The sequence below is a fragment of the Thalassophryne amazonica genome, chromosome 2 (genome assembly GCF_902500255.1).
Source record: "Thalassophryne amazonica chromosome 2, fThaAma1.1, whole genome shotgun sequence".
In the NCBI taxonomy this organism is placed as follows: Eukaryota; Metazoa; Chordata; class Actinopteri; order Batrachoidiformes; family Batrachoididae; genus Thalassophryne; species Thalassophryne amazonica.
In genome coordinates, this window is record NC_047104.1 from 5882070 (window position 1) to 5893348 (window position 11279).

Here is an 11279-nt window from a genome sequence, read left to right on the forward strand (position 1 = left end):
TGGATGAAGTAACTAATGAAAATAACTCAGACAGAACAATCGGAGAGAAAGAGTCTAACAAAATACCGGCATCACTGAAAGCAGCCAAAGATAACGATACATCTTTGGGATGGTTATGAGTAATTTTTTCTCTAATAGTCAAAATTTTGTTAGCAAAGAAAGTCATGAAGTCATTACTAGTTAAAGTTAATGGAATACTCAGCTCAATAGAGCTCTGACTCTTTGTCAGCCTGGCTACAGTGCTGAAAAGAAACCTGGGGTTGTTCTTATTTTCTTCAATTAGTGATGAGTAGAAAGATGTCCTAGCTTCACGAAGGGCTTTCTTATAGAGCAACAAACTCTTTTTCCAGGCTAAGTGAAGATCTTCTAAATTAGTGAGACGCCATTTCCTCTCCAACTTACGGGTTATCTGCTTTAAGCTACGAGTTTGTGAGTTATACCACGGAGTCAGACACTTCTGATTTAAAGCTCTCTTTTTCAGAGGAGCTACAGCATCCAAAGTTGTCTTCAATGAGGATGTAAAACTATTGACAAGATACTCTAACTCCCTTACAGAGTTTAGGTAGCTACTCTGCTCTGTGTTGGTATATGACATTAGAGAACATAAAGAAGGAATCATATCCTTAAACCTAGTTACAGCGCTTTCTGAAAGACTTCTAGTGTAATGAAACTTATTCCCCACTGCAGGGTAGTCCATCAGGGTAAATGTAAATGTTATTAAAAAATGATCAGACAGAAGGGAGTTTTCAGGGAATACTGTTAAGTCTTCTATTTCCATACCATAAGTCAGAACAAGATCTAAAATATGATTAAAGTGGTGGGTGGACTCATTTACTTTTTGAGCAAAGCCGATAGAGTCTAATAATAGATTAAATGCAGTGTTGAGGCTGTCATTCTCAGCATCTGTGTGGATGTTAAAATCGCCCACTATAATTATCTTATCTGAGCTAAGCACTAAGTCAGACAAAAGGTCTGAAAATTCACAGAGAAACTCACAGTAACGACCAGGTGGACGATAGATAATAACAAATAAAACTGGTTTTTGGGACTTCCAATTTGGATGGACAAGACTAAGAGACAAGCTTTCAAATGAATTAAAGCTCTGTCTAGGTTTTTGATTAATTAATAAGCTGGAATGGAAGATTGCTGACAATCCTCCGCCCCGGCCCGTGCTACGAGCATTCTGACAGTTAGTGTGACTCGGGGGTGTTGACTCATTTAAACTAACATATTCATCCTGCTGTAACCAAGTTTCTGTTAGGCAGAATAAATCAATATGTTGATCAATTATTATATCATTTACCAACAGGGACTTAGAAGAAAGAGACCTAATGTTTAATAGACCACATTTAACTGTTTTAGTCTGTGGTGCAATTGAAGGTGCTATATTATTTTTTCTTTTTGAATTTTTATGCTTAAATAGATTTTTGCTAGTTATTGGTGGTCTGGGAGCAGGCACCGTCTCTACGGGGATGGGGTAATAGGGGGATGGCAGGGGGAGAGAAGCTGCAGAGAGGTGTATAAGACCACAACTCTGCCTCCTGGTCCCAACGCTAGACAGTCACAGTTTGGAGGATCCAAGAAAATTGGCCAGATTTCTAGAAATGAGAGCTGCTCCCTCTAAAGTGGGATGGATGCCGTCTCTCCTAACAAGACCAGGTTTTCCCCAGAAGCTTTGCCAATTATCAATGAAGCCCACCTCATTTTTTGGACACCACTCAGACAGCCAGCAATTCAAGGAGAACATGCGGCTAAACATGTCACTCCCGGTCTGATTGGGGAGGGGCCCAGAGAAAACTACAGAGTCCGACATTGTTTTTGCAAAGTTACACACCGATTCAATGTTAATTTTAGTGACCTCCGATTGGCGTAACCGAGTGTCATTACTGCCGACGTGAATTACAATCTTACCAAATTTACGCTTAGCCTTAGCCAGCAATTTCAAATGTCCTTCGATGTCGCCTGCTCTGGCCCCCGGAAGACAATTGACAATGGTTGCTGGTGTCGCTAACTTCACATTTCTCAAAACAGAGTCGCCATGTTCATTGTTAGTTGGTTTAATCTTTTCTGTTTTGTTTTATCAGATTCTTTTTGTCTGTTTCTCTAAAATTGTATTGTGGCAGTATTAGTTATTATTACTATTATTGTTGTTTCTATTATTATTATTATTGCTATATAAATAAAAATAAATGAAATATTACAATATGTAATACATTTGACTCTTTTCCGACAACAAACGCTGAGCCATGAATTATTATACAGAAAACAAATGTGCTGACAGCTGCAACAGCTTAATGCTAACTTCAACATTGAAAACGCCATAGACATGCTAACGCGTTAGCATCTGTCCTGTTTTTAAGTTATAAAATACATCTATCAACTGTTTCAGAAGACCATAACAGGTCAGATTAACAAAAAAAAAAGGTAAATATTACTCACAGACATATGCTCTTTGGGGTTTTAGTGGGGAAAATTAAGATTAAGTGAAATAAATCACTGAATCAACAAAGCACCAGATCGATGATCTGTGAATCACTGCTTCGATTGGTTCAAGGTTCAAAGCAAAGCCGCGCTACAGAAATGGTTGATTTATATGGAAGAAACGAAACATGTGCAGTAAAACAAAGTTATTTAACAACTAATTGATGACTAAATTCGTTAACTATTTTAATAATCGATTAGTTGTTTCAGCACTACTAAACACCTCTTTCTGTGAGATCCCCTTTGGGATATGTGTGTGTGTGTGTGTGTGTGTGTGTGTGTGTGTGTGTGTGTGTGTGTGTGTGTGTGTGTGTGTGTGTGTGTGTGTGTGTGTGTGTGTGTGTGTGGCAGCGTGCGGGCCTGGACTAAACCATTGTACAACTGTGCAGGGGTGGAAGGGCCCTCAGAAATCTTTCAATTTTATTGTTAGAGCAGAATTATGTTTTGCAACATTTCTACATTCATTCTAATTATATTCTTTTAATCAAATCAAATCAATTTTATTTATATAGCGCCAAATCACAACAAACAGTTGCCCCAAGGCACTTTATATTGTAAGGCAAGGCCATACAATAATTACGTAAAAACCCCAACGGTCAAAATGACCCCCTGTGAGCAAGCACTTGGCTACAGTGGGAAGGAAAAACTCCCTTTTAACAGGAAGAAACCTCCAGCAGAACCAGGCTCAGGGAGGGGCAGTCTTCTGTTGGGACTGGTTGGGACTGAGGGAGAGAACCAGGAAAAAGACATGCTGTGGAGGGGAGCAGAGATCGATCACTAATGATTAAATGCAGAGTGGTGCATACAGAGCAAAAAGAGAAAGAAACACTCAGTGCATCATGGGAACCCCCCAGCAGTCTAAGTCTATAGCAGCATAACTAAGGGATGGTTCAGGGTCACCTGATCCAGCCCTAACTATAAGCTTTAGCAAAAAGGAAAGTTTTAAGCCTAATCTTAAAAATGGAGAGGGTGTCTGTCTCCCTGATCCAAATTGGGAGCTGGTTCCACAGGAGAGGAGCCTGAAAGCTGAAGGCTCTGCCTCCCATTCTACTCTTACAAACCCTAGGAACTACAAGTAGTAGTCTTGCTTGCCTCTACTGGTGGTTGGCTCTCACTGCGGTATTGTATCACTTCCTGTTCCGGAGCACAGCGGTGTTTTTCTGTATCTGTTAGCTGTTTAATCTGCGCAGTTAGATTGATCTAGTTAACTAGATAACGATTTGTTTCACAATGTAATCTTCACGTGCCTTAACTAAAGCACTCCCTCTGCTGAATCACCTCTAAATTATTTACACATTATTCACTTTGTGTGTTTTTAGGAATCCGCTAGCTTAGCGCAGCTACTAGCTCTTAGCCGGTTTAGCATGGCGGCTTCTCCTGTCTCTCCCGCACTTTTCTGCTCTGGGTGTGAAATGTTTAGTTATTCCTCGGCCTCCTTTAGCAGTAATGGTACTTGTAATAAGTGTAGCTTATTCGTAGCTTTGGAGGCCAGGCTGGGCGAATTGGAGACTCGGCTCCGCACCGTGGAAAATTCTACAGCTAGCCAGGCCCCTGTAGTCGGTGCGGACCAAGGTAGCTTAGCCGCCGTTAGTTTCCCTCTGGCAGATCCCGAGCAGCCGGGAAAGCAGGCTGACTGGGTGACTGTGAGGAGGAAGCGTAGCCCTAAACAGAAGCCCAGTGTACACCGCCAACCCGTTCACATTTCTAACTGTTTTTCCCACTCGGCGACACACCCGCCGAGGATCAAACTCTGGTTATTGGCGACTCTGTTCTGAGAAATGTGAAGTTAGCGACACCAGCAACCATAGTCAATTGTCTTCTGGGGGCCAGAGCAGGCGACATTGAAGGAAATTTGAAACTGCTGGCTAAGGCTAAGCATAAATTTGGTAAGATTGTAATTCACGTCGGCAGTAATGACACCCGGTTACGCCAATCGGAGGTCACTAAAATTAACATTGAATCGGTGTGTAACTTTGCAAAAACAATGTCGGACTCTGTAGTTTTCTCTGGGCCCCTCCCCAATCGGACCGGGAGTGACATGTTTAGCCGCATGTTCTCCTTGAATTGCTGGCTGTCTGAGTGGTGTCCAAAAAATGAGGTGGGCTTCATAGATAATTGGCAAAGCTTCTGGGGAAAACCTGGTCTTGTTAGGAGAGACGGCATCCATCCCACTTTGGATGGAGCAGCTCTCATTTCTAGAAATCTGGCCAATTTTCTTAAATCCTCCAAACCGTGACTATCCAGGGTTGGGACCAGGAAGCAGAGTTGTAGTCTTACACACCTCTCTGCAGCTTCTCTCCCCCTGCCATCCCTCATTACCCCATCCCCGTAGAGACGGTGCCTGCTCCCAGACCACCAATAACCAGTAAAAATCTATTTAAGCATAAAAATTCAAAAAGAAAAAATAATATAGCACCTTCAACTGCACCACAGACTAAAACAGTTAAATGTGGTCTATTAAACATTAGGTCTCTCTCTTCTAAGTCCCTGTTAGTAAATGATATAATAATTGATCAACATATTGATTTATTCTGCCTTACAGAAACCTGGTTACAGCAGGATGAATATGTTAGTTTAAATGAGTCAACACCCCCGAGTCACACTAACTGCCAGAATGCTCGTAGCATGGGCCGAGGCGGAGGATTAGCAGCAATCTTCCATTCCAGTTTATTAATTAATCAAAAACCCAGACAATTCATTTGAAAGCTTGTCTCTTAGTCTTGTCCATCCAAATTGGAAGTCCCAAAAACCAGTTTTATTTGTTATTATCTATCGTCCACCTGGTCGTTACTGTGAGTTTCTCTGTGAATTTTCAGACCTTTTGTCTGACTTAGTGCTTAGCTCAGATAAGATAATTATAGTGGGCGATTTTAACATCCACACAGATGCTGAGAATGACAGCCTCAACACTGCATTTAATCTATTATTAGACTCAATTGGCTTTGCTCAAAATGTAAATGAGTCCACCCACCACTTTAATCATATCTTAGATCTTGTTCTGACTTATGGGATGGAAAATGAAGACTTAACAGTATTCCCTGAAAACTCCCTTCTGTCTGATAATTTCTTAATAACATTTACATTTACTCTGATGGACTACCCAGCAGTGGGGAATAAGTTTCATTACACTAGAAGTCTTTCAGAAAGCGCTGTAACTAGGTTTAAGGATATGATTCCTTCTTTATGTTCTCTAATGCCATATAACAACACAGTGCAGAGTAGCTACCTAAACTCTGTAAGTGAGATAGAGTATCTCGTCAATAGTTTTACATCCTCATTGAAGACAACTTTGGATGCTGTAGCTCCTCTGAAAAAGAGAGCTTTAAATCAGAAGTGCCTGACTCCGTGGTATAACTCACAAACTCGCAGCTTAAAGCAGAAAACCCGTAAGTTGGAGGAAATGGCGTCTCACTAATTTAGAAGATCTTCACTTAGCCTGGAAAAAGAGTCTGTTGCTCTATAAAAAAAGCCCTCCGTAAAGCTAGGACATCTTACTACTCATCACTAATTGAAGAAAATAAGAACAACCCCAGGTTTCTTTTCAGCACTGTAGCCAGGCTGACAAAGAGTCAGAGCTCTATTGAGCCGAGTAGTCCTTTAACTTTAACTAGTAATGACTTCATGACTTTCTTTGCTAATAAAATTTTAACTATTAGAGAAAAAATTACTCATAACCATCCCAAAGACGTATCGTTATCTTTGGCTGCTTTCTGTGATGCCAGTATTTGGTTAGACTCTTTCTCTCCGATTGTTCTGTCTGAGTTATTTTCATTAGTTACTTCATCCAAACCATCAACATGTCTATTAGACCCCATTCCTACCAGGCTGCTCAAGGAAGCCCTACCATTATTTAATGCTTCGATCTTAAATATGATCAATCTATCGTTATTAGTTGCCTATGTACCACAGGCTTTTAAGGTGGCAGTAATTAAACCATTACTTAAAAAGCCATCACTTGACCCAGCTATCTTAGCTAATTATAGGCCAATCTCCAACCTTCCTTTTCTCTCAAAAAGTCTTGAAAGGGTAGTTGTAAAACAGCTAACTGATCATCTGCAGAGGAATGGTCTATTTGAAGAGTTTCAATCAGGTTTTAGAATTCATCATAGTACAGAAACAGCATTAGTGAAGGTTACAAATGATCTTCTTATGGCCTCAGACAGTGGACTCATCTCTGTGCTTGTTCTGTTAGACCTCAGTGCTGCTTTTGATACTGTTGACCATAAAATTTTATTACAGAGATTAGAGCATGCCATAGGTATTAAAGGCACTGCGCTGCGGTGGTTTGAATCATATTTATCTAATAGATTACAATTTGTTCATGTAAATGGGGAATCTTCTTCACAGACTAAGGTTAATTATGCAGTTCCACAAGGTTCTGTGCTAGGACCAGTTTTATTCACTTTATACATGCTTCCCTTAGGCAGTATTATTAGACGTCATTGCTTAAATTTTCATTGTTACATATGTCATTCAATGCGCATATTAAACAAATATGTAGGACTGCTTTTTTGCATTTACGCAATATCTCTAAAATTAGAAAGGTCTTGTCTCAGAGTGATGCTGAAAAACTAATTCATGCATTTATTTCCTCTAGGCTGGACTATTGTAATTCATTATTATCAGGTTGTCCTAAAAGTTCCCTGAAAAGCCTTCAGTTAATTCAAAATGCTGCAGCTAGAGTACTGACGGGGACTAGAAGGAGAGAGCATATCTCACCCATATTGGCCTCTCTTCATTGGCTTCCTGTTAATTCTAGAATAGAATTTAAAATTCTTCTTCTTACTTATAAGGTTTTGAATAATCAGGTCCCATCTTATCTTAGGGACCTCATAGTACCATATCACCCCAATAGAGCGCTTCGCTCTCAGACTGCAGGCTTACTTGTAGTTCCTAGGGTTTGTAAGAGTAGAATGGGAGGAGGAGCCTTCAGCTTTCAGGCTCCTCTCCTGTGGAACCAGCTCCCAATTCAGATCAGGGAGACAGACACCCTCTCTACTTTTAAGATTAGGCTTAAAACTTTCCTTTTTGCTAAAGCTTATAGTTAGGGCTGGATCAGGTGACCCTGAACCATCCCTTAGTAATGCTGCTATAGACGTAGACTGCTGGGGGGTTCCCATGATGCACTGAGTGTTTCTTTCTCTTTTTGCTCTGTATGCACCACTCTGCATTTAATCATTAGTGATTGATCTCTGCTCCCCTCCACAGCATGTCTTTTTCCTGATTCTCTCCCTCAGCCCCAACCAGTCCCAGCAGAAGACTGCCCCTCCCTGAGCCTGGTTCTGCTGGAGGTTTCTTCCTGTTAAAAGGGAGTTTTTCCTTCCCACTGTCGCCAAGTGCTTGCTCACAGGGGGTCGTTTTGACCGTTGGGGTTTTTACGTAATTATTGTATGGCCTTGCCTTACAATATAAAGCGCCTTGGGGCAACTGTTTGTTGTGATTTGGCGCTATATAAATAAAATTGATTGATTGATTGAAGATCAGGAAACCGCCTAAGCAAGAACGGGACAACACCCCACCCCACAGAAACTGCGGCCCCTAAACCCACAGCAGCTGTCCGCCCCCTGTGCCAGACTCCCGCGCCCCACTGCCACCACCCACCCCCCCAATGAACCGCAGGACCCCGGGACCCACGAGTTCCAGAGCAGGGCCCCGAGACCACGGCTGAACCGGTGAGGCAGACCCCCCCATCCCAGGCCCCAGACATCCACAGCCATCCAGGGCCAACCACACATGCCACAATCACCCTACCTACCAAGCCCACCATAATTATTACGGTTAACTCCCCCTAAGTGAGATAGTAAAAATAGTGTTGCATTAAAAGCAGGGCAGGAGATGGCCGGTGGCGGACCACCGTGGGAGGCTGCGGTACACTGCTGGTGATTACTGATTTTTCATTCAGAGTTCAATAACTGACAAATTCATAAAATGATTACTTGTGTGTTCTACAGCACAGAGTAGCACATGTTGAAGTATGGACAGGAATTACTTGAATAAATATTAAATCGAGTTTAAACAAAAGTGTGGCACATGACAATAACATTCAAAATTCATTGAAACTGTATTGTAATTTTGAAGCCACGTTGCTGCTCTGAACATCGTGTTGGTCAATTCATACTCACAGGATCCTCTTCTGGCCTCAGGCCTCTACTCTTGTACGCTGCTCAGAGATTTGTGTTCAATCTCTATAGTTGTACTTCCTTGGGTGGTTTCCCCAGAATTTGTTGAGACGTTCTTCAAATGCTTTTGTTGCCTCTGCATTAGTAACTTCCTCCGGCAAATTGTTCATCTGTGGTTTGTAAGAAGAAGGAGGTTTTTTTTTTCTCAAATTAATTCTTGGTCTTTCCTTAAAGATTTGGTGTCCTCTGGTGTGGGAACTGCTCCTGAAGTTTAATCCTTCCTCACTGACTTCCTCACGACTCAGTCTTCTGTATGTGAGAGACGGTAGTACCAAATTCTTTAATCACGCTCCGTAACTTAATCATCCTGGTAAAACGACGCTGTACATTTTCAATGGACATTGACAAGATAGGGAGCCCATACTTGGTTAGCATGTTCTAGGTGCGGTCTTATTATTGATTTATATAGAGATATCAAAGTATTCCTGTCTTTATATGTAAAAGATCTATGCACAAATCCACACAGCATGTTTGCTTTATTGACTTTCTGTGCTACATGTTTTTCAAAGTAAAGTTTCCTTCAGTTATCACTGCTTTGTCTTTCTCATCCTGGGACTTAACTTGTGGGATTCCAGTTTCTCCCAAACTATATGTCCATTCTGGTGCTTCATGCATGGACTTACACTTGTCTGGATGGAAGTACAGTAAGTTTTCTTCAGACCACTTGTAGACTCGTTAGCAGACTTTTAATGAGCCTTTCATTGGATTCAGGTGTGTTAGAGCAGGGAGACAACTAAGAGTGTCAGGAATGTGGCTCTCGAGTACCAAACTTGGCCACCCCTGCATTGTATACATAAAAATTAAATAATTTTGATACATTTTTATCATAGTGCTTTTTTTGATAAAATGGGCAAAATTCTTTGTAATCCTTTGGTCTTTTTTATTTTTTTGTCTTATAGATCTACTCATGGAAAAAAAGTTTCTAAAAAAATCTGCACTGAACAAAATACTGCGCATAATTCACATTCTCTATGTAACAAAAATGTGTTTAGCACTGTCTCAAAAAAAATAATAATTACAATTTGCAATGATAAAAACCCCCTTTAAAACATGAAAACTTCCAATGGTGTGAACATTTTTTGAAGGCACTTCAAAAACATTAAAATATCTAATATTGTTTGTAACAATAGTAATTTTTCATACAATTCTTATACACACACACACACATATATGTGTGTGTGTGTGTGTGTGTATAAGAATTGTATGAAAATGACTATTACTATTATTACAAACAATATATATATGTATATATGTGTGTGTAATAGTGTGTATTATAATAATAATAATTTTTCATACAATTCTTATATATACATACACACACGTGTATATATAAGAATTGTATGAAAAATTATTACTATTATTGCAAGCAATATTAGATATTTTAACATTTTAGTGCTTAATAATTACGTAGTTGCAAATAAGTGTTAAAGGAACATATGAAGTATTTCTGAAAACAACAATTATTAGGGTGCCCATGATTAAAGCCTCCCCCAAACAAACACAAAATAATTACGCCCTTGAAAAGTAATGAAATATTTGTGTACATTTTATTTGTTCGTCAATATTTACGAGGCCTGCATTATTTCCCAGTGGGACTCATTATTTAAATAAAAGGCTTCGTTTTGAACAGAGACTTTTTTGGAATAAGCCGTAAAGTCACTCGTTGACGGACTAAAATGATCATCGGCCGCACGTGGTTTCAAACTTGAGTTCTAAATGTCGCCGCCTTGACACTGTATATGTCGATAATAGGTACAGAAGCGGTCTTACCGCGTTAAATCATCGTTTTCCTCCCGTGTCCTCCTCACGGAGACTTTTCTTGTCCAGATTTTGTCCGCAGCAGCAGCTGACAGAACTCCATTCAAAAAACAACAACTTTAACGTGACGCTGCTCGTCGCTAAACGTTTAATAAAAATATAACCGCGGCGCACGATGGCTAATTAATGAACTAGATACAGCACAGAGTACTTCGTTTTAAATCATATGTCACCTTTTGTACAGATATATGGTTCTTTGCATGTGAAATTAGGCAAAACGCGGCATTTTATTTTGTTTAAAGGCAGCATCCAGATTCTAAGTGCGCCGAATAAAACGCAAGACATATTAATTCACAAAGTTATTCAAACATTATGTCTCTATCTGTTGTTTTGTTGAAAAGCGAGGCAGATTTTACTCTGACATTTTCTCAACGAGGTTCTCCACAGAAGGTCGTTTTCACTGCGCGTGCTGTGACACCTGTCATCACGTTGCCATGCCCCCACCCCCACCCCCCCCCCCCCCCCCCCCCCCCCCCCCCCCCCCCCCCCCCCCCCCCCCACACACACACACACACACACACACACACACACACACACACACACACACACACAATACAAGGGCGGGGCTGAGGCTCCCCCACCCCAGCCCTTTTTTCTAACTCCGCCCTCTTTGGATTGTAGCAGTGAAGAGTTCAATAGTTTCTTATGTACATCGGCTGCTGATTCCTGACAACTCCAGCGTCACAGTCGTGACAGATGTTGCAAAGCCGGACAACATTGGACATGAAAATTATAAGTAAGACTCCATCACCAAGTATGATACAATTTAACGCAAAAAACAACTTGAATAGTTATAGTCAT

The 11279-nt window shown here is 40.7% G+C and overlaps 1 protein-coding gene across 2 annotated transcripts in view; it reads right to left on the bottom strand.

Moving 5' to 3' along the window:
• Positions 1–10558, bottom strand: part of dapk2a (death-associated protein kinase 2a) — a 57672-nt gene extending 47114 nt beyond the window's left edge. The window contains exon 1 of one of the 2 annotated variants that reach the window (XM_034183270.1): positions 8604–8747. The gene's annotated coding sequence lies outside the window, so the exon portion shown is untranslated. Of the gene's footprint in view, positions 1–8603; positions 8748–10430 lie in introns of those variants that run through there. The other variant, XM_034183261.1, reaches the window with a different exon arrangement.
• Positions 10559–11279: the final 721 nt, after the last annotated feature.